The sequence below is a fragment of the Bos grunniens genome, chromosome 11, assembly GCF_055505025.1.
Source record: "Bos grunniens cultivar Pamir isolate PY7600 chromosome 11, Bosgru_T2T1.0, whole genome shotgun sequence".
Classification (NCBI taxonomy): Eukaryota; Metazoa; Chordata; class Mammalia; order Artiodactyla; family Bovidae; genus Bos; species Bos grunniens.
This window is the reverse complement of record NC_141175.1, coordinates 97599378-97621513: the sequence shown is the minus strand read 5'-3', so window position 1 is coordinate 97621513 and position 22136 is coordinate 97599378. Positions and strand designations below refer to the sequence as shown.

Genomic DNA, 22136 nt, shown 5'->3' with positions numbered 1-22136 from the left:
TCTTGGCACCAGGGGCAGCAAATGCCTTGTGTGACTGGGTCTGGTGGCCCCTGTACCTGGCTAACCACTGGCACTGGGATGCCTTCTCCTTGACTTCTGAATCCATTTGACAATTCCAGTGCACCCCGAGACCAGATTATTTTACCAGTGAATTGCAGAGACAATGATCTCAGCAAGACCAAGGCAACTAGATTAGAACTAAACAGCGATCCTACTCACACTTACAGATAAAGTCACACACCCTAATAGTGCTAAACTTGAAGAGTCTGACATTCAGGGTAGGAGAGATTTTCCAGAGAGGAACAGCCAGGTACTGATGAAGAGCAATGTTTGCAAGACTTTGTGGGCAAGAATTGAATAGTGTATGGCCCAGGCAAGAGGAATCAGGGACTTATTCCAAACTCTGTCCTTGGGTCCTAATTAGCTTAAGAAAATAGCCTAGTCTTGTTGGCTATCGTCTTCTCCACTTACAGAAAGGGTAAAATACCTACTTGTGAACATCTAGTAAAGGCATACGATATGCCAGGATGTGTGTTAAGCACTTTTCGTGTGTGTCTCATTTAATCCTTACAATGAAGTAGGTTCCATTATCATTCCCATTGTCCAGATGCAGAAACTGAAGCTTGTGGAAGTTTATTTGCTACCAAAAAAGAGTAATAAGTTATCACAGGAGTTGCTGGGGGAGGCTTCACAGAAGAGGTGATGTTGGAACTGTCTTTAAACCTGAGTTGATGTTCATTGAGTGGGCAACGTGAGGGAGAGGGAGAGAGCCCAGTATATTCTTTTTTATGGAATAAAATCTTTTCAGAGATTTATTAGTTTGTTAAGACATGTTTTCCAAAGTCTTTTGTTTTGCAGTATATGATTAAGAAAACATTAACTCTCTTTTAAAATAATTCACCACTTGAAGTAAATGGAAACAAAGCAGAGAGTTGAAATTTACTTCACAATGTAGCTTCCAGAAAGTTTTTTTGTCAAGTTTCATTCCACCATGTTGTATCAATATTTGTTTTGTGATTTTTAAACAGCAGATGGTCCAGGGAGAATCTGAGCCCTGGTAAGGAAAGACACGCACGTATTCTACATGAAGGTTCCTACATAGAAATGCTTATCCTCAGAAACAATTTTAGTTTTTGTATGCATATGTTCAGGTTTACTAAACACTGACAAACAATTTACCAAAATAATTGTACCAATTTACACTTCTATCAGCAGTTCAGGAGAATTCATTTTGCTCTGAATTCTCACTAGGCTTGATTTGGAACTTTCCATTGTCTTTTTAAGCCATTTTAGTGGGTGTGCAGTGGTACATTGTGGCTGTAATTTATATTTCCTTGATGGTTGATGAAGTTTAGTATCTTTTCGTATAGTTGGTTTAGGGTTGCTCTTTTTCTGTTTGTTGAGCACAGTATATTCTAAGCAGAGGAATCAGCTGTACCAAGGTCCGAGAGTAGTAAATGAGCTGGAAAAGCAAGCTAGGATCCAAGTATGAAAGGCTATGGGGACTTCCCTGGTGGTCTAGTGGTTAAGAATCTGTCTAACAATGCAAGGGATGCAGGAGGTTCAATCCCTGATCAGGGAACTAAGATCCCACATGCTGTGGAGCAAATAAGCCTGCATGCCACAACCACCGAAGCCCACACCCTCTGGAGCCCTCACACCACCACTAGAGAGCTTGTGGGCCACAACAAAAGATCCTGCGTGGCACAGCGAAGATCCTGTGTGTCGTAACTAAGACCCAAGGCAACCAAATAAATAAACAAATAAAAGGCTAAGCTAAGGAGTTAGGCAATAATGGGTACTCAAGGACTTTTTAATGGGCGAGTTACACAATCAGATTTATTGGGTAGACTAAGGCTGTTATAGTACCTTTTGGATAAAGTTTTGCATTCCTCATTTATTATGGCTACAATTTACTCTTCCCCACCACTTCCATTTCATTCCCTTTTTTGCTATTCTAATGAAGTGTATATGTCTGTAGTCTGTTTAAATTATTTTCAGGAGAAGACAGGGGCTCAGTACTTCCCTGCTTACAAATGAGGAGATCTGAGTTCAATCCCTGGGTCAGGAAGATCCCCTGGGGAAGGGAATGGTATTCTTGCCTGGACAAGAATACCATGGACAGAGGAGCCTGGTGGGCTACAGTCCATAGGGTCGCAAAGAGTCGGACACAACTGAGCAACGAACACACATGTGTAGGTACACATATATGTTGTGTCCATGCCAGGGAAGAAAAAATGGCAAGAGAGACTGAGAAAGAGGTGATTATTTCTCAGGGGTAGGTGAAGCAGTAAAAAGATTGGTCACAGAAGCCAAGGGGAGAGAAAGCACAGCTGTCGGCATGTCACATGCTGTCAAAAGGTTAAATTGGATGAGGACTAAAAAAAGGTCTTGGGATTGAGTGATGAGAAGGTCACGGGGGACCATGAGGACAGTTCAGTGCCCTGTAGAGTCAGATACAAACAGGGGATGATGAAGTGAAGAGAGCAAGGCCGGACTCATGCATTCAAGAAATTTGCAAAAGGAGAGGCAAAGAAAGTGACGGTTAAGGGGGGGAGGAGACTCATATTTGCTTTTTCATTTGTTTGTTTTCTTGTAGTTTGTAGGGAGTGGATGAGGAAGATGAGCTTCAGATAGGTGAAGAGACACAAAGAGAAATAAATCCAGAGGTAAGATGAATCTTTGACCTTCCCCCCAAAAAAGACGTCAGACCATGGAGATGGGGAGAAAGCTAAAATCTAAGCTACAGCGTTCACTTGGAACGACAGCTGAGGTTGAAGTGCAATCTGATCGGAGGGACCAAAGAAGACATATTGTTGCAGTCATTGCCCCATCAGCACCGTTCCAGCTCCTGTTCCTTCCCGTCCACACACGTACTCACTCACTTCTTGTCCCCAGGGATGGTCACTTCTTGGGGCGGGGGTGGGGTCTCATTTTTCTGAGGCTCCTGGGGGAGTGGGGGTACCTCGCAGGGGTCAATGAGGGAGGGTAGACCACACGAGTGAGAGGGAGGGAAGAAGACAGGGAGGCAAGGAGACCAGTAAGCCAGGGTGAAACAACACGGGCTCAAGGCCCAGGGATTCCATATTCTAGTTGTAGGTCAATTGATGGGCAATTCCTGTTCTGCCTGTTCCACAGTAATGCTTTCATTTCCATTCCAAAGATGAGCTCAAAGAAGCTTGTGTCCAAACAAAGGATTAAAAAAAAAAATTAGTAGTGAATCTCATGTGAGAAGTCTGGGGCTGCCTGTTCCCGGGTGTTTACTTAATCACAGTGAGTCACAATTGCCAGCCAGCAAAGCTGAAACCAGAGTCGGTCCTTAGAACCCCTCAGCCTGAAGCAGAGCAGGGAGTATTACTTAACCTTTCTGTTTCCATGGCCTAGCACAGGAGAGGCCTGCCCTTGGGTAGACAGAAACTTAAGATGCTCAAATACAGGGCATTAGGAAGGGACCACTGACCTAAAAATACCTCCCTGAGACATCAGGAAAAGGCCTTTAATTCCACATCACAAATACCCCCGGGGAAGTAATACATGGAATCCCAGCATTTTAAAGTTGAGAAAAACTCGGCCTGTCTAGTCAAATCTTCCCCCTCAGTGTGCAGTAAGAAATTAGCCACCACTCAAAGCCACACAGGGAAATTGTAGCAGACCAGGAACTTGAACCTGGGTCGCCTGATGGCAAGCCCATGATGCGACAGACACACCAATCCAGGGAGACTCCTGCCTGAGTGCTTCCTGGGCAGGGAGCCAGGTGCTTCCGGCCCCACTGTTGCCTCTGCAGGTCTGCTTTCCTCATACAGCCCTAGCCAGGATGACCTCCAGAGAGGTTTCCCTTAATGCCCAATTCTACTTAAAATTCTCACAGTTTTTAAGGGCATAGTATTTGAATTCAGGTGGAATCCCCAGCTTTGGAGCCTGTCTGTCAGGATATGGTTCTTTCTCAGTGACTTTGGGCACATTCAGTTCAGTTCAGTCACTCAGCCATGTCTGACTCTTTGCAACCCCATGAAACGCAGCACGCCAGGCCTCCCTGTCTATCACCAACTCCCGGAGTTTACCCAAACTCATGTCCATTGAGTCAGTGATGTCATCCAACCATCTCATCCTCTGTTGTCCCCTTCTCCTGCCCTCAATCTTTCCCAGCATCAGGGTCTTTTCAAATGTCTCAGCTCTTCGCATCAGGTGGCCAAAGTATTGGAGTTTCAACATCAGTCCTTACAATGAACACCCAGGACTGATCTCCTTTGGGATGGACTGGTTGGATCTCCTTGCAGTCCAAGGGACTCTCAAGAGTCTTCTCCAACACCACAGTTCAAAAGCATCAATTCTTCGGCACTCAGCTTTCTTTATAGTCCAACTCTCACATTCAGAGATGACTACTGGAAAAACCATAGCCTTGACTAGATGGACCTTTGTTGGCAAAGTAACGTCTCTGCTTTTTAATATGCTGTCTAGGTTGGTCATAACTTTCCTTCCAAGGAGTAAGCGTCTTTTAATTTCATGGCTGCAGTCACCATCTGCAGTGATTTTGGAGCCCCCCCCAAAAAAAGTCAGCCACTGTTTCCACTGTTTTCCCAACTATTCTCCATGCAGTGATGGGACCGGATGCCATGATCTTCGTTTTCCGAATGTTGAGCTTTAAGCCAACTTTTTCATTCTCCTCTTTCACTTTCATCAAGAGGCTCTTTAGTTCTTCGCTTTCTGCCATAAGGGTGGTGTCATCTGCACATCTTTGAGTCTCAGTAGCCTCATCTGTGAAGTGAAATGAAGTGAAAGTCATGTCCAACTCTTTGCGACCCCATAGACTATACAGTCCGTGGAATTCTCCAGGCCAGAATATTGGAGTGGGTAGCCTTTCCCTTCTCCAGGGGATCTTCCCAAACCAGGGATCAAACCCAGGTCTCCAGCATTGCAGGTAGATTCATTGCAGGCACAAGGGAAGCCTAGCCACAAATCCAGGGAGATACTGGAGGACAGAGGAGACTGATATGCTATAGTCCTTGGGATCAAAAAGAGCTGGACTCAACTTAGCAACTGAACAATATCAACAACCATTTGCTAAGCAATTATTCTGTGCCCTGGCTTGCTGCAATTCATGGGGTCGCAAAGCGTCGGACAAGACTGAGCGACTGAACTGAACTGAACTGAACTGAACTGAGGCACCTTGCTAAGCACTTTTCATAAATTGTTTCAGTTACTTCACATGAATCCTACTGAACAATAGGAGTGCTCAGCACCCCATGGACAATAGCATATCAAGCTCCTCTGTCCTCCACTATCTCCCTAAGTTTGCTCAAATTCGTATCCACTGAATCAGCGATGCTATCTAAACATCTCATCCTCTGCTGCTCTCTTATCCTTTTGCCTTCAATCTTTCCCAGAATCAGGGTCTTTATTCTAGTGAGTTCGCGCTTCACATCAGGTGGCCAAAGTATTGGAGTTTTGGCTTCAGCATCAGTCCTTCCAGTGAATATTCAAGATTGATTTCTTTTAGGTTTGACTGACTTGATCTCCTTACAGTCCAAGGGACTCTCAGTGAGAGCCTTCTCCAGCACTGCAATTTGCAACCATCAATTCTTTGGCGCTCAGCCTTCTTTATGGTACAACTCTTACATCCGTACATAGCTACTGGAAAAATCATAGCTTTGACTAAACAGACCTTTGTCAGCAAACTGAGGTCTCTGCTTTTTAATGCATTGTCTAGGTTTGTCATAGCTTTCCTTCCAAAGAGCAAACATAGTTTAATTTTATGGCTATAGTCACTGTCTGCAGTGATTTGGGAAAGAAAAATCTGCAACTGCTTCCGCTTTTTCCACATCTCTTTGCCATGAAGTGATGGGACCAGATGACATGATCTTAGTTTTTGAATGTTGAGTTTTAAGCCAACTTTTTCACTGTCCTCTTTCACTTTCATCAAGAGGCTTTTTAGTTCCTCTTCACTCTCTCCTGTTAGAGTGGTATCAGCTGCATATCTGAGGTTGTTGATATTTCTCCCGACAGTCTTGATTCCAGCTTGTGATTGATCCAGCCCAGCATTTCACGTGATGTACACTGCATAGAAGTTAAATAAGCAGGGTGACAATACACAGCCTTGTTTACTCCTCTCCCAGTTTGACCAGACAGTTGTTCCATGGTCCAGTTGCCACTGTTGCTTCTTGACCCACATACAGGTTTTTCAGGAGACAGGTGAGGTGGTCTGTTACTTCCATCTCTTGAAGAATTTTCTACAGTTTGTTGTGATCCATGCAACCAAAGGCTTTAGCATAGTCAATGATGCAGAAGTAGATGTTTTTCTGGAACTCCCTTGCTTTCTCCATGATCCAACAAATGTTGGCAATTTGATCTCTGATTCCTCTGCCTCTTTGAAACCCAGCTTGTACATCTGGAAGTTCTTGGTTCGTGTACTACTAAAGCCTAGCTTGAAGGATTTTGGGCATAACCAGAATGTGAAATAAGTGCAATTGTACAATAGTTTGTACATTCTTTGGTATTGCCCTTCTTTGGGATTGGAGTGAAAACTGACCTTTTCCAGTCCTGTGACAACTGCTGAGTGTTCCCAATTTGCTGACATATTGAGTGCAGCACTTTAAGAGCATCATCTTTTAGGACTTTAAGCAGCTCAGCTGGAAGTGCATCACCTTCACTAGCCTTCTTCAGAGTAACGCTTCCTAAGGCCCACTTGACTTCACACTCCAGAATGTCCAGCTCTAGGTGAGTGACCACACCATCATGGTTATCCTGGTCATTAACAGCTTTTTTTGTATAGTTCTTTTGTGTATTCTTGCCACGTCTTCTTAATCTCTCCTGCTTCTGTTGGGCCCTAAGCTAATCTTTTTTGTCCTTTATGGTACCCAAATTTGCATGAAATGGTCCCTTGATATCTCCAGTTTTCTTGAAGAGATCTCTAGTATTTCCCATTCTATTGTTTTCTTCTATTTCTTTGCATTGTTCGTTTAAGGCCTTATCTCTTCTTGCAATTCTCTGGAAGTCTGCATTCAGTTGGATATATCTTTCCCTTTCTCCCTTGCCTTTCACATTTCTTTCCTCAGCTATTTGTAAAAGCTCCTCAGACAACCACTTTGCCTTCTTGCATTTCTTCTTCTTTGGGATGGTTTTGGTCACTGCCTCCTGTACAAGGTTATGAACCTCTGTCCATAGTTCTTCAGGCACTCTGTCTACCAGATCTAATCCCTTGAATCTATTCATCACCTCCACTGTATAATCATAAGGACTTTGATTTAGTTCATACTTGAATGGCCTAGTGATTTTCCCTACTTTCTTCAATTTAAGTCTGAATTTTGCAATCAGGAGCTCATAATCTGAGCCACAGTCAGCTCCAGGTCTTGTTTGTACTAACTGTATAGAGCTTCACCATATTTGGATGCAAAGAACATGTGCTGACCTGTGCTTAGTCGCTCAGTCGTATCTGACTCTGCAACTGCATGGGCTGTAACCCGCCAGGCTCCTCTGTCCATGGGGATTCTCTTAGAGTGGACAACTTCCAACCCAGTCTATTCATTACTTTCTAGCTAAACAGAGTCCACTGAAAACTCCTCAGTACTGTTTTTGGTATTTCTTCACCTCCTGAAAATCTTTGGCCAGGCTTACCATGTCAATTCCTAACTCATGGTCACTCAACTTTCTCTGCTGCTTCTCCTTTGTTGTAGAGGATTCTTATAAGAGGTTGCAGACTCAAGTTGGCCCTTGCTGATGGGCCTCTCACTTCTTAATGATTTCTTCCTTTCATACTTCCCAGAGCATTTATTTCAGATCTACTCTTCTCTCCTCATGTTCTCATTCCCAAATCATTTCTCCAATCAGTGGCTTACCTATCTCCGGCTATGTGGAGAAGCATGGGCTGCACATACACTTCTCACTTCACTTCTCTTATCTCAGGGGAAGGCAGTTCTCTCCTCTATTTCTAAGTTCAATTTATTTAACCTAAAATACAAACAGTTTGCTCATTTCTCCCGCTCCCCAATCCCCACCTCTGGCAACCACCAATTTGTTCTCTATAAATGTGTTTGGGTTGGTGGGGGTGGGTTCTTTTCTTTTTTAGATTTCACATATAAGAGAGAAAAAAACTTGCTCTTTCTGACTTATTTCACTTAACATAACGCCCACAAGGTCAATCTATGTTGTCACGAATAGTAAGATTTCACTCATTTTTTATGGCTGAATGATATTGCATTGCATTTATATACCACAATTTACTTATCTATTCCTCTATTGGTGGACACTTAGGTTGTTTCTCTATCTTTGTTATTGGAAACAATGCTTCAGTGAAAATGGAGGTGCCTATATCCTTTTGAGTTAATGTTTTCATCTTCTTCAGATTAATATCCATAAGTGTAATTGCTGGACAATATGGTAGCTGTATTTTTAATTTTTTGAAGAACTTTCACAGTGGCTGTATCAATTTATATTCCCAACAGCACAAAAGGGATCATTTTTATCCACATCCTCAATGAAACTTGTTATCTCTGATTTTTTCTGGTAATATCTATTCTGACAAGTATAAGGTGACATGGGTAGGCAGTTTTGATTGGCATCTTCCTGATGATTAATGATGTAGAGTATCTTCTTATCATGTACATGATGATCATCAGTATGTCTTTGGAAAATATGTCTATTCAGATCTTCTGCTCATTTTTTAATTGGATTGTTTGTGGGGAGTTTTATATTGAGTTTTATAAGGTCTTTATACACTCTGGATATTAGTCCTTTATCAGATACATGATTTGCAAATATTTTTTCCTGTTCAGTAGGTTTACTTTAATTTGTTGATGATTTCTTCTACTGTGCAGAAGCTTTTTAACTTGATGTTACCTCACTTATTTATTTTTGCTTTCATTTTTTTTGTTGTTGTTGGTAGTGTCAGATTCAAAAATCATCATCAAGACCAATGTCAAGGAGTTTACCACTTATGTTTTCTTTTGGGAGTTTTATGGTTTCAGGTCTTATATTTAAGTCTTTAATCTATTTTGAATTAATTTTGTATGTGGTGTAAGACTGGTCCATTTTCATTCTTTTCCATGTGACTGTCCAATTTTTCAATTGTGTATTCTTGGCTCCTTTGTCATAAATTAATATATGGTTTATTTCTGGATTCCCTATTCTGATAAGATCAGGTCCATTCAAGGTGGTATGGCTATAAACCGGGCTCCTATTCTGATCCTTTATCAGAATTCTGATCCATGGATCTGTGTGTCAGTTTTTATGCCAATACCATACTACTTTGATTACTATTGCTTTGGAGAAGGAAATGGCAACCCACTCCAGTGTTCTTGCCTGGAGAATCCCAGGGACAGGGGAGCCTGGTGGGCTGCCTTCTATGGGGTCACACAGAGTCAGACACGACTGAAGTGACTTAGCAGCGGCAGCTTGTAATATAATTTGAAATCAGGAAGCATGATGCTTCCAGCTTTGTTCTTCTTTCTCAAGGTTACTTTGGCTATTTAGAGGATTTCATAGTTCCATACAAATTTTAGGATTGTTTGTTCAGTTTCTATGGAAAATGTCATTGGAATTTTGATAAGCATTGCACTGAATGTGCTTGATTGCTAGATTGTGCCAGATTGCTTTGAGTATTAGGGACATTTTAACATTATTAATTATTTCTGTCCATGAGCATGAAATATCTTTCCATTTATTTGAACCTTCTTTAATTTCTTTCATTAATGTCTTGTGCTTTTCCATACATAGGTCTTCTACCTCCTTAGCTAAATTTACTCCTAGATATTTTATTTTTTTTGGTGCAATTGCAAATGGCATTGTTTTATTAATTTCCCTTTCCAATTGCTCATTATTACTGTGTTAGAAATGCAACATATTTTTGTGTACTGATTTTGTATCCTACAAATTTCACGAATTTGTTCATCAGATAACTAATTTTTTGTTCATTAGATAACAATTTTTTGATGGAGTCTTTAGAGTTTTCTACATATAATATCATGTCGACTAGTGATGGTTTTATTTCTTCCTTTCCAATTTGGACAACTTTTATTTCTTATTCTTGCCTAATTGCTCTGGCTAAGACTTTCAATACTATGTCAAATAAAAGTGATGAGGGTAAATTCTTGTCTTGTTCCTGATCTTAGATGAAAAGTTTTCAGCTTTCACCATTAAGTATGGTGCTAGTTATGGACTTTTCATATATGGCCTTTTCATGTTAAGGCATGTTTCCTCTATACTGACTTTGTTGAGAGTTTTTAATCATAAATTGAATTTTGTTAAATGCTTTTCCTGCATCTATCGAGATGATCATACAATGTTTACCCTGCATTTTGTCAATGTAGTATATCACACTGACTGATTTGTGGATGATGAGCCATCTTTGCATTCCTGGGATAAACCCCACTTAATAATGGTGAATGATCATTTTAATGTTTTGCTGAATTTGATTTGCTAATATTTTGTTGAGGATTTTGCCTCTATGTACATCGGGGATATTGGCATGTAATTCTCTTTTCTTCTGGAATCCTTGTCTTATTTTGACATCAGGGTAATGCTGGCCTCATAAAATGAGATTGTAAGAGTCCTTCCTCTTCTATTTTGTGACAAGTTTGAGAAAGATTGGTGCTAATTCTTCTTTGAATATTTGGTTGAATTTACCAGTGAAGACATCTGGCCCTGGACTTTCTTTTGTTAAGAGATTTGCTTTTTTTTTAATCTACATTTTTATTCACTTTTCAATAAATTTAAATCTTTGAAGGAAAAAGCATCACATGAATTCTGTGTTTAATGGCCTTAGCACAAAAGTTGCTTCCGAATTTGGCATGAACTCTGCCACTGTTCCTGAGTGTGAGTTGTCTTTTCCCAGATAACTCTGGTTTTGTTGGATTTTCTGCCAGGAGTTACTGTGTTGTTCTTTGCTTTGTACACATAAGCACATCTCCTGCCCAGATAGAATTCAATTTCATCTTGGACATACACACCTTCAGTTTTCAGGAGAGCTGTGTGCTCCCTCTGGTTCCATAGACCCTGATTAAAACCAGCAACAATAGCCTTGGACCACAGCCTTCCAGACACATTTATTGTTTTAGAAGTCTTGTTCCCAGCAGGCTGAAGGTCAGGCGACCAGCACCATCAGTCCCATATCCCCTCAATCCTGTCCTCTCTGTTGCTGGAATCCATAGAAATCATGAGCTGGTAGAGCCTTGGAGCCACACCAGTGTCTCAGCAGGAGCAAATAGTTGAGCCTCAAGAGGTTTTTTTATTAATCACTCAATCTCCTTACTAGTAATTACCCTGTTCATATTTTCTATTGCATCATGGTTCAGTCCCGACAGATTGTTGTTTTTAGGGATTTATTCATTTCTTCTAGGTTGTTCAATTTGTTGGAGTGTAACTATTACTCGTAGTCTCTTATGATTCTTTGTATTTCGTATATTTGAATCCCCATGAGTAAGACAACTACAACTGCAAACTAATATCAGTGTATTTGATCACAAGTAGGGCTATGTCCATGATATGTCTCTCTAAATGGTGAACAACAACCTCTGATCAAGTTCAAAACAAGACAAAGTCCAGTCACCCTGGTTTTATATGGTAGCTATATTCTTAGAAATGAAAAAAAAGAAGAAATTAAAATCTATGGAAATCTCAAGGTACAGCAAATCTATGCAAAAAAAAAATTTGGTGTGTTTATATTAAATAGTGTCGATATCCTGAATCAAATAACTAAAAATGACTTCATAACTGTCCAGGAGGACATTAAGAGTGAAATAGAACACAGAGGAAGTTGCCAGATAAAAAGGCAATATTTGAGACATACTGATACAAAAAATATATTTGTTGCTTATCTGACATTTGAAATTCAATGCAGTGACCTTATTTTATCTGGCAACCCTAGACCTATGGCAGTCTTTGTTTTATGGGACTGTTTGGCAAGTCAGCTAGCATTTTGTCCCCCATATACTATGTACTAGCAGGCCGCTTCATTTCTCTACATTCATAACACTGTCACAAATGTGTGAGGTTCCTCCTCACACCTACTAATTTCTCCAACACCAATTAGTCATACTACAATTCAGCTTTGACACTAAGTACTCAGAATTAGCGCAGGCCCCCAGGTTAATATCTCAGTCTTACCAGACTGCCCCCGTTTGACACTAAGTACTCAGAATTAGCGCAGGCCCCGCAGGTTAATATCTCAGTCTCACCAGACTGCCCCTGTTTGACACTAAGTACTCAGAATTAGCGCAGGCCCCACAGGTTAATATCTCAGTCTCACCAGACTGCCCCCGTTTCAACACCGATCACAAGTCCTAGGTTGTCACCTGTACTTCTGATCAAATCGGGATTCCCACAAGCCCCTCGTCAGGTTTGATAATTTTCTGTAGTGACTCACAAAACTCAGAGAAACATTAGCTGACATTTAAAAGTTTATTTTTTAGAGTATGATAAGGGATACAGACAAACAGCAAGATGAAGAAGTGCATAAGATGAATTCTGGAAGGGTCCTGAACGCTGGAGCTTCTGTCCCCAAGGAATTTGGGATGCGTCACCCTCCCAACCCTTGGAGAAGGGAATGGCTACCCACTCCAGTATTCTTGCCTGGAGAATTCCAAGAACAGAGGAGCTGGGAGGGTTACATCCATAAGCTACAGTCCATGGGGTAGGACACAACTGAGCAACTAACACACACGCACAGCTTCCCAACACCTCAGTGTTGTTTGCCAACCCAGAAACATTCTGAACACTATAGTTTAGGAATTTTTATAGCAACTTCAGCATGTAGACATGATTGATTATTAATTCAATATCTAACCCCTCTTCTCTCCCCAGAGGATAGGAGGTGAGGAAATTTCCAAGCCTCTAATCATGACTTGGACCTTCTGGTGACCATCCTGCATCGTGAGTAAGACACTCCTAGCATGCTTATTACTCAGGAAATTGGAAAGGTTTTTGGAGCTTTGTGTCAGGAACCAGGAGCAAAGACCAAATATGTATATCTCTTTTTATGTCACAGAACCCCAATAACTCTTTTAAAAATTCTCACAACTTCCAAAATGCCTTTTATGGGATCTGTCCCTATTGAGAACCACAGTCCTACAGTGAAGATCACCAGAAGAATCCTACATATGCACACAGAGCCCTGATTAACTTTTTAGTGATCGAATCAAACCTTAACAAACAGCTAAAGATTCACAGACATTTGAAAAAGATCCTCAAGGTGAAAAACAACGATGAGAACAAGTGGAATTCTAGAAAAGAAAACAGATAATTGAGAAAGGAAGATATTCATCAAGCAAATAATTTACGAACAATTCTTTGTACCAAAAGACTTGAGTTTCAAGATTAAAAGACCTCATTGAGTGCCAGTACAAAGAATACAGGTCCACATCATGCTAACATTTCAGAACACCAGGGATGAATAGAGGTTTCTAAAGTGAAAGAAAAAGTTATATCAAAATAACTATGAATAAGAAGGGCCATTCCTCCACTGTAATATAAGGAACTAGAAAATATGGAAGAATGTGTTCAAAATTCTAAGGGAAAAAAAAAACATTTTCAGTCCATTCTATACTCGGTTGAATTATCTATCAGCTATGAAGATGAAGGAAAATTCAGGCTTGAAAAGTCTCAAAAGACTTTTCTCCCATGTATTTTTTTCTCAAGAAGCTATTTGAAAATGTGATCCATGAAAAATGAGGCAGTTAATACACCCCAAAAGAGAAAGTCATGTCATCTAGGTATCAGACTCAGGCACAGGCAATTTCCAGGTTTATGAAGGGAAGTTCCAGAGCTGTAGCTACATAACTGGCCCAGAGAGTAAGACATTTGCTTGGATCTAGATAATGGAGGCAGAAAAGTTGTCTGAAAGTTATCTGAGAAGTTATCTGATACATTTAACTATGTGAACAACTGTGTTAAGAATCCGACCATTAGAAACAAGACATTTAAGCAAAAGAGGGCAGAGGGGTGGAGGAGCAATTATTAACCCTAATAATATCAAAATGTTTACAGGAAAGGAGGAATAGTTTTTGGCTTTGCAATGAACAGTATTTATATAATCATAATAATTACAATACTGGAAATGGATTTAACCAAGAATTTGAGTACTGGAAAAAAGAAGGAAGTAGCAAGAAAGCAATATCCATTTAACTAGTGAGAAAGCCCATAGTTAAGTCATCCAACCAATTACATATATGCATATCCATAGAAAAATAGAGATAAATACTAAAGAAAAGAAAGAACTAAAAAATAAAGTTAACTGGACAAGGGTAGCTGTTTTTCCTTATGAGACTTTTGGAATAATTTAATATTTAAAGCTATATGTTTCTATACAAAAGTAAAAATTAATTTCAAGAAATTAATATGGCTGTGGTAGAAGTAGTCTGGAGGACTTCCCTGGTGGTCTGGTGGTTAAGAATCCCCGTGTCAGTGCAGGGAACATGGGTTCCTTCCCTAGTGTGGGGAGGACTTCCCACATGCCATGGGACAGCTGAGCCTGTGCATCACAACTACAGAGCACAAGCTCTGGGGACCACAAGCCACAACCACTCAACCTGCTCGCCGCAGCTAGAGAAAGCCTGTGCAGCAGCCAGAATAAAATAAAACGGATAATTAAAAAATAATAATAATCTGGAAACGTTTTTGTTTCGTTCTGTGTGGGTTTTTGGGTTTTGTCTCTTTTTTTCTGTGCTGGTCTTGGGTGCTGCCCAGGCTTTCGGAGGGGATTGGGCAGGGGGGCAGCTACTTTTCCTTGTGATGTGCAGGCTTCTATTTGCAATGGCTTCTCCTGTTCAGGAACACAGGCTCCAGACTCAGGGGCTCAGTAGTTGGCAGTACACAGGCTTAGTTGCTCCTCAGCGTGTGAAATTTTCTCAGACCAGGGACTGAACCAGTGTCCCCTGCATTGGCAGGTGGATTGTTAACCACTGGGCCACCAGAGAAGTCCTGGAAACTTTTGAAAGAATCTGCTGCATTCGGACACTAAATTTATTCCTTAAGCTACTCTCTGTCTCATGACGGGGCAAAATAGATCAGCCTCTTTGAATAGGGAAATCAGTGACTCCTGTTTAGAAAAGGACCACAGGGAAGGAGTTTGGGAAGAACCCTGCTGTACGCACCTGCTATGACCATAATCCTGCTCTCTTATTCAGAGTTTTGCCAAGTCGCCAGGAGCAGAAAAATGCTTTCTTTACCACATAGAGCAAAGAAACGAGTGGTTTGATAACAAAGACTGATAAATGTCTCACTCAGAGGAAGCCTGGGCCTCCCAAAAGTTATAAATTACAACTTTGGTGACACTTATCAGGGTTCCGGAAGTTGCAACTGGGACATGGAGAAACCACAAAAGACTAGTGTTTTCTTCAAACACAGAGAAAGACCTGGAGTCAGTTTAAACAAAGATTCCCATCTATTGAAGCAGATTGGTAAGAAAAAAGTCTAAGAGATGTGTCTACCTCTTTAAATCTTGCTCTAAATAGCAGGTTGCCTTTCATGCATAAGATTAGAGATTTAAGATTAGAAATTGTCCAATCGCTGTTCAGTTTTAATGGAGAGTTTTATTTTGGTAGGAAAAAAAGACACACAAATGGACTGAGTGGGGTGCTATAGTTTGTAACTCAGTTAGCCATACTTAGGAAAAACCTGTCTGCCATGATTCAAGTGGGTGGCAGCTCTACCTGGACTACAGAACTGGTGTGTGAAAAGAGACAGCATCTTATGGTCTCACCATCCTGTTTCTGGGACTTCATGAGAAATGGTACTTTCCTTTTGGGGCCTATAGCCCACTTCAAGGCAGATCTGAAGATTTGTACATGTTGGTTCATCACAAATTCTGATTGAGGCATTGACATTGATTTGGTTCCGAGATAAGAATGGACTATATCCCAGTGTACTTTAATAAGTATTCCATTAAGAAACTTTGAATTTTTAGTAAGAGAAGTTGAAAAACCTACGAGTTAGAGATTTTAGTCAATCATTTCTGAAAATGTTTTTACAAAGTTCTGGTTGGTTTATTAAGTAGACCCTAAAGACAAAACAGAGAAGGCAATGACACCCCACTCCAGTACTCTTGCCTGGAAAATCCCATTGATGGAGGACCCTGGTAGGCTGCAGTCCATGGGGTCACTAAGAGTCGGACACGACTGAGCGATTTCACTTTAACTTTTCACTTTCATGCATTGGAGAAGGAAATGGCAACCCACTCCAGTGTTCTTGCCTGGAGAATCCCAGGGACGGGGGAGCCTGGTGGGCTGCCATCTATGGGGTCGCACAGAGTCGGACACGACTGAAGCGACTTAGCAGCAGTAGCAGCAGCAGACAAAAAGATAGACATAGGACATAATCAGCAAGTGTGAGTGTGCTGTTGGGGCCCAGGGCAGGCCACCCTAAAACATGTCTCAATGGCATATTATTTTTGAATTAAAGTTACTTAAGAAATGGTTTACGCAAGAGGGACACTTTGACCTTCCTTTCTGTCTCCCTGAAAGTAGGAAATAAATCTCCCATGTGAAAAGTGCCCTCCCTATACTAAGAGGTAGAAAGTGAAAGTGAAGTCGCTCAGTCATGTCTGACTCTTTGTGGCCCCATGGACTGCAGCCTACCAGACTCCTCCATCCATGGAATCCTCCAGGCAAGAGTACTGGAGTGGGTTGTCATTTCCTTCTCCAAAAGGTAGGACATCCTTATGACCAGAGACAGGGAATTCAAAGCCAAGAAGCCTATGTAGACAAAATTTATTATTTATTTACTAATCTTCCAACCAAACCCAAACTTTGCTTAAATTCCTAACTAATTAAGCACCCAAACCTAAGTTTCTTCTTCCTGCCAATTCCTCTCAAAATTATTGTTTCTTTTCTAGAAAGTATAAAAGCTGTCTTCTTTGGCTACTTCTTAGGTCCCATTTCAATGAGACCTCCATGAACATGAATTAAACTCATCTTTTCTTCTTCTGTTAATCTCTCTTGTGTCAATTTTATTGTTCGTTCAGCCACAAGAACTCAAGAGGGATAGAGGGGGAAACTTATTTCTTCCTGATGGTACCCTGGGTAGGAGGAGCAGCTTTAAGCTGTCAGAGGTGTCTGACACAGGTTTCGGCATCCTTTTGAGATGTAGAAATCACCATCTCAAACTGCAGAGTTCTCAGCTCTCCAGATAAGCTCTGGCAAAGTCTCCCTTCACGATTGATGAAATATGGAGTTTTCCTGGACTCTGGCTACAGAAGTCTGCCTGTTAATCAGGAAATAGTCACTCAGGGCATTGTGGGTAAGATAGGATGTCAGCATACAGCTGTCCACACCAGCAATCTTTGCATAGTCATGGTGGACTTCATGAGGATAAGAACACATGAGAAGGAAAGCTCTGCCTCATTCCCCGTTTCCTGCCTTTCAACTTCCTCTAGCAGTAAAATGCTAGCCACACAACTTTCCCCACTCTTCAAGAAACCAAATACTATTTAATTACTGCAGACACTAGCTACCATTCATGGAGTGGTTACTATTTGCCAGGCACATGCCTCATTTCCCTGTAACAATCTCACAAGAAGAGACGTGCCATTTTCCAGATGAGGAAGCAGAGGCTTTAAGAGGTAGTAACATGCTAAAGATCATGTAGTGCTGGTATTCAGATTTATACAGTTTGAGCAGATATCCTATTTCTATTTATTTTTGTATAAATAAACCTGAGTTGGGTTTTTTTGTCACTTACAACCAAAGAGTGTTATCCAGTAGGGATGGTTAATGTGACACTGTACATCAGCCGTGGCAAAACATGAAACCACCAAGCCCCAAGAAAGACAGGCATTGAGTCTCAGAATCTTCTGGAACTGAAGTTTCACATGCTTCAGTGCTTCATTCCTTATTTCTATTCTTGGTTTCTTCCATTGACTGGTTGATGGTAAGTTAGAGTAGGGGGATTATTTCTGAGATTTCAAGTAATTTTTAATTTAGTCTAATATTTGTCTTTTTATTTTTCTACACTGAATATGTGTTTCTTACATAGGTTTTTAAAAGTATGAGGAAAACAAAATCAAAAGGAGCTTCTGAATGCTGATTACTCATCACCACTTAATTGCTCATGATCCCAGAAATGTATATATATATATATATATATATAAATATATATACAGACTCCTACATGCCAGAAAAGTGGATTTAAATGTGGCTGGATAAAATGTTGAAATGTCCATTATTTTTCTCTCTCTCATTTTCTCTTCCCCTTTTTCTTTCACCCCAACTTAAGGGGTAACCTGCTCTACTTCAAGGGAGGTATGTGGTAGGAAGGACAGAAAATAAAAATAGTATGCAAAATACTTTCTTTCTGGCTTTTATTTCCAAAAAGGTAAGGGCCAGAAAGAGAAGAGGAATTGTGGGTAGAAGCAGAATATGTGGAAGAACCATGAACAGAAAATGATCTCCTCAATACTAAGAAAAGACTCACCAGGGAGAAGAGTAGCAAGTTGATAGTCTCAGAGTAATGACACCAAAGAGTAAGCTTTTTTTTCTAACATCAAATAATTATCTAAAAATTTTAAAACAACTTTTTTAAATAATTCATACACCAATGAATATAAAAGTAGAGGTGGAAAGTACTAACATAAGACAATATTTAACATCAACAAGACTCACCTAAACAGGCACCTCCACCAAAAGCTTTTAGAAAGTCTGAAGTGAGGGAAAAGTCATTGAATCAAGGATCTGGAGTTTTCCTACTTTTAAGCCACTCCTTTAATTTTAAAGCTCTCTAGAGACAGAGATGAAACAAGGAGTAAAGTTCTGTGAAGATATTTTTAGTACTCTGCTTTCTTAAAAGCTTAAGGGAATTGGCACGTTCATATTTTTTATGTGTAAAAGGTCTGTCCTGGTTTCTTCTTTTCAGCTTCTGGATGTCATTCACCAAGGATCAGTGAGCTGGATGTTCCATAGGTGTGATCCAAAATTCTTCCCTACCAGCCTTTTCCCTTCCATCTGGGGATTAGCCCAGGCCATGAGTAAATCATATCTTTCTGCCAGGTAAATAACTCACTGCTCAAACCCAGAAAAGGCTGCAGGGCTGGGAGTTGGGGGTAAAGAAAGGGCAAGATCTTACCACCTGATTCAGTTTTCTGGTTGTTTCAAATTTTTCTTACATAAACTTTTTATCCTGGAATAATTTTAGATGTACCAAAAAGTTGCAAACATAATACAGAGAATTAATATATACCTTTCATCCAGTTTTACCTAATGTTAACATTTTATAGTACATGATATATTTGTCAAAGCTAAGAAAATAGTATTAGCACATTTTGGTTGAATAGACTTTATTCCGATTTTACCAGCTTTTCCTCTAATGTCATTTTTCTGTTCCAGGATCCAATTCAGGATGCTGCTGCTGCTAAGTCGCTTCAGTCGTGTCCGACTCTGTGTGACCCCATAGACAGCAGCCCACCAGGCTTCCCCGTCCCTGGGATTCTCCAGGCAAGAACACTGGAGTGGGTTGCCATTTCCTTCTCTAGTGCATGAAAGTGAAAAGTGAAAGTGAAGTCGCTCAGTGGTATCCGACTCTTAGCGACCCCATGGACTGCAGCCTACCAGGCTCCTCTGTCCACGGGATTTTCCATATCGCAATTTGTAATTCATTGTTTTAAATTTTAATTGTATAAAATTGACACTTATTCATGGTTTAAAAAGTCAAAAGATTGTATACCACTTAAAACAAAGAAAAGCAATCTGCCCAAACCTTCCTCACCTCAAGTTCCTTTCTCCCAAAGGTAAACAATTTTATCTTTCTCTCTCTTTGATCCTCCCTTCCTTCAATCCGTTCTCACTGACCCCTGGACTGTTCCTTGAACATGCCAAGCCTACTTTCATTTTAAGGCCAAGTCTTTACTCAAATATCTTCTTCCCAAAGAACTCTATCATGACCGCCCTATTTAAAATTGTAACACTCATGCACTCCCAATCACTCTTACTTTGCTTTGTTCTTTCTTTTTTCCTACAACACTGTTGTTTATTACGCACATTGTTTATTATCTCTCTCTCTACTATAAGATAAGCTCTGTCTCTACTAGAAGGCAGAAATATTGTCACTGATGAATTTTAAACACCCTAGAACAGTGCTTGGCCTGCAGTAGTCACTCAAATCTTCGTTCAATAATTGAATGAATAAATGAGTACTGAGAGAAAAGGAAGCAAGTGGGGGAGATATAAGCTTGTTTCTCCTCCAGTTCTGCAATATTCTTCTTGTTCCCATTTGACAGAGACTAACAGGGAGCCAGCTGGCAAGGGAAAATTGTGGTGTGCAGGGTTCTAGTCCCAGCATTACAGAGCAAAGTGCAGAAGGGTGGGTTCGAAGCTAAGACACAATCATGTAATAACTGGCATGTACACACACACACACACACACACACACACACACACTTATCTTGCCCTAATGATTACAATATAGCATACATTTCTATTTTTGGTTAAATCAATGTTTATCAATTATGTTATGGTTTGTATGTACTATTGTTTACAGCTGAGTCATGTTCTGAACATGATAACATTTCCTTTCTTACATGACGTTCTCTTTTTCTTGAATTTAATAATTGTCTTATCTTTCTGTGTTCTCAATTTTATCCCCAAAATTCTTTCATAGAACTATATAAAACTCTTCTCAAAACAAACACATCAAGAGTCTATGAGCCCAGTTCTTTTCTTGACCACATCCTTCTTGTCCTCCTACTTTATATTTTCATCTATTTGTTTCTTTATTTCTATGGTTAAATCTTCCCATATTCCATAAGAGCCTGTGTGTGTGTGTGTGTGTGTGTGAGAGAGAGAGAGAGAGAGAGGCTTTTAATACAATAGTCCACAAAATCAAATGTATCAGATGATCCATTAGTTCTTTAAATTTCTTTCCTCCCAGAGCTCTATAGCCTGCTCCAGGTTGGCTGTTTCTTCTTGAGGCCTGTTGCTTGGTTGTTGTGCTGGAACTTTCCTTTTCTATCATCCTGAATGTCTTCTCACTTATGTTGAATCCTCTATATTTTAAATTCTAGGCTTCTTCTTCTTGGTTTAATTGTTTTTTGAGACTCACATCTTGCAGTATCTTCCTGAGAAAGTATGGCATGGGAGATAAGTGTTTGTCTGAATTGGCCTAGTCTCGGTCTTTATAGATAGTTTGTCTGGGTAAGAAAATTTAAGTTGAAAACTATTTTCCCCAGAATAATGAAGGTAATGCTCCATTATCTTCTATTTTCCAAGTTGCAGTTGAAACGTCCTACGTCATTCCATCTCCCAGTCCTTTATATGTAACCTATTTTTCCTTCTTGTACTCCTCTCCGGAAAAGCTTTGGTTGGTTGGTTCTTTGTGTCTCTGATGATCATGACTATTTACTCACATGTGAAAATAAGAAACCAAAAGGCTGATCAGTGTGTATGGATGGAGCATGTTGAAAACTAGCCAATTTTTTTTAAAATAAATCCATTCTGTCAGTATTTATTTTTGGACTGGTCAGTTTCTCCAGATAGAAATAATTTAGTTTTCTATTTTAGGTATTTCTGATGATTGGAGAGCCTGCTAAGTATATGGATTCTCACTTAATGGCACTCTTCTCAATATGGCACTCTGCTCTGCCCTCTGTTGCACCTGAGTTCTCAACTCCAGAGCTTCTTTGCCACAGTCTCTGCAGAAAATATATTTGCCCCATTTCCTTGTCAGTCAATAACTGCTTGGTTGTGTGTAGTAGGGAAAAGGATATGAAGCCTAAGGATTTTACTCAGTCATTTTGTTTGAAGTCATACCCTGAACCATTTCTTGTTTTATACTACTGTGTGTCCCTGAGCATATCATGTTGAGGCCTCCATTTTTTCCTCTGAACTCTGAGGACCTTTGAGACACATGTATTCTCTAAGGTCTTCTCAGCCCTGGCCTTCTCAACCCTAGCCTATGAACCTTCACAAGGTAGAGCTCTCTGCCTAGCAAGTAGCACAGATAAGAATATATAGGAAGTCAAGAAAGGGGTGGTAACAGTAAGACAGAGTTGTAGGAAGACATCAAAGAAAAGATGGGACTTGAGAAGGACTAGAGACAGTTGGAGAAGTAGGTCAGGAGAGAGAACCTCCTCAGGTGGTTCAACATGAAGATATATTGGGGCAGAATTGTCAGCAATTTTAGAGCCTGGTAAATAGAGGATTATAGAGGATTGTGAAGTTGGA

General features: G+C 40.3%; 1 long non-coding RNA gene and 1 pseudogene across 2 annotated transcripts; one reads left to right on the top strand and one right to left on the bottom strand.

Annotated features, from left to right (window-relative positions):
* The first annotated feature begins 840 nt into the window (after nucleotides 1-840).
* Nucleotides 841-21416, top strand: LOC147363644 (uncharacterized). 2 transcript variants are annotated; one of them, XR_015137340.1, is made up of 4 exons: nucleotides 841-2669; nucleotides 12793-12861; nucleotides 18835-18968; nucleotides 19305-21416. It is a non-coding gene; the product is annotated as an uncharacterized LOC147363644 (long non-coding RNA). The 2 variants fall into 2 exon arrangements; XR_015137341.1 differs by lacking the exons at nucleotides 841-2669; nucleotides 12793-12861 and adding an exon at nucleotides 16043-16632.
* On the bottom strand, nucleotides 10704-11073 carry LOC147363645 (large ribosomal subunit protein eL33 pseudogene; annotated as a pseudogene).
* Nucleotides 21417-22136: the final 720 nt, after the last annotated feature.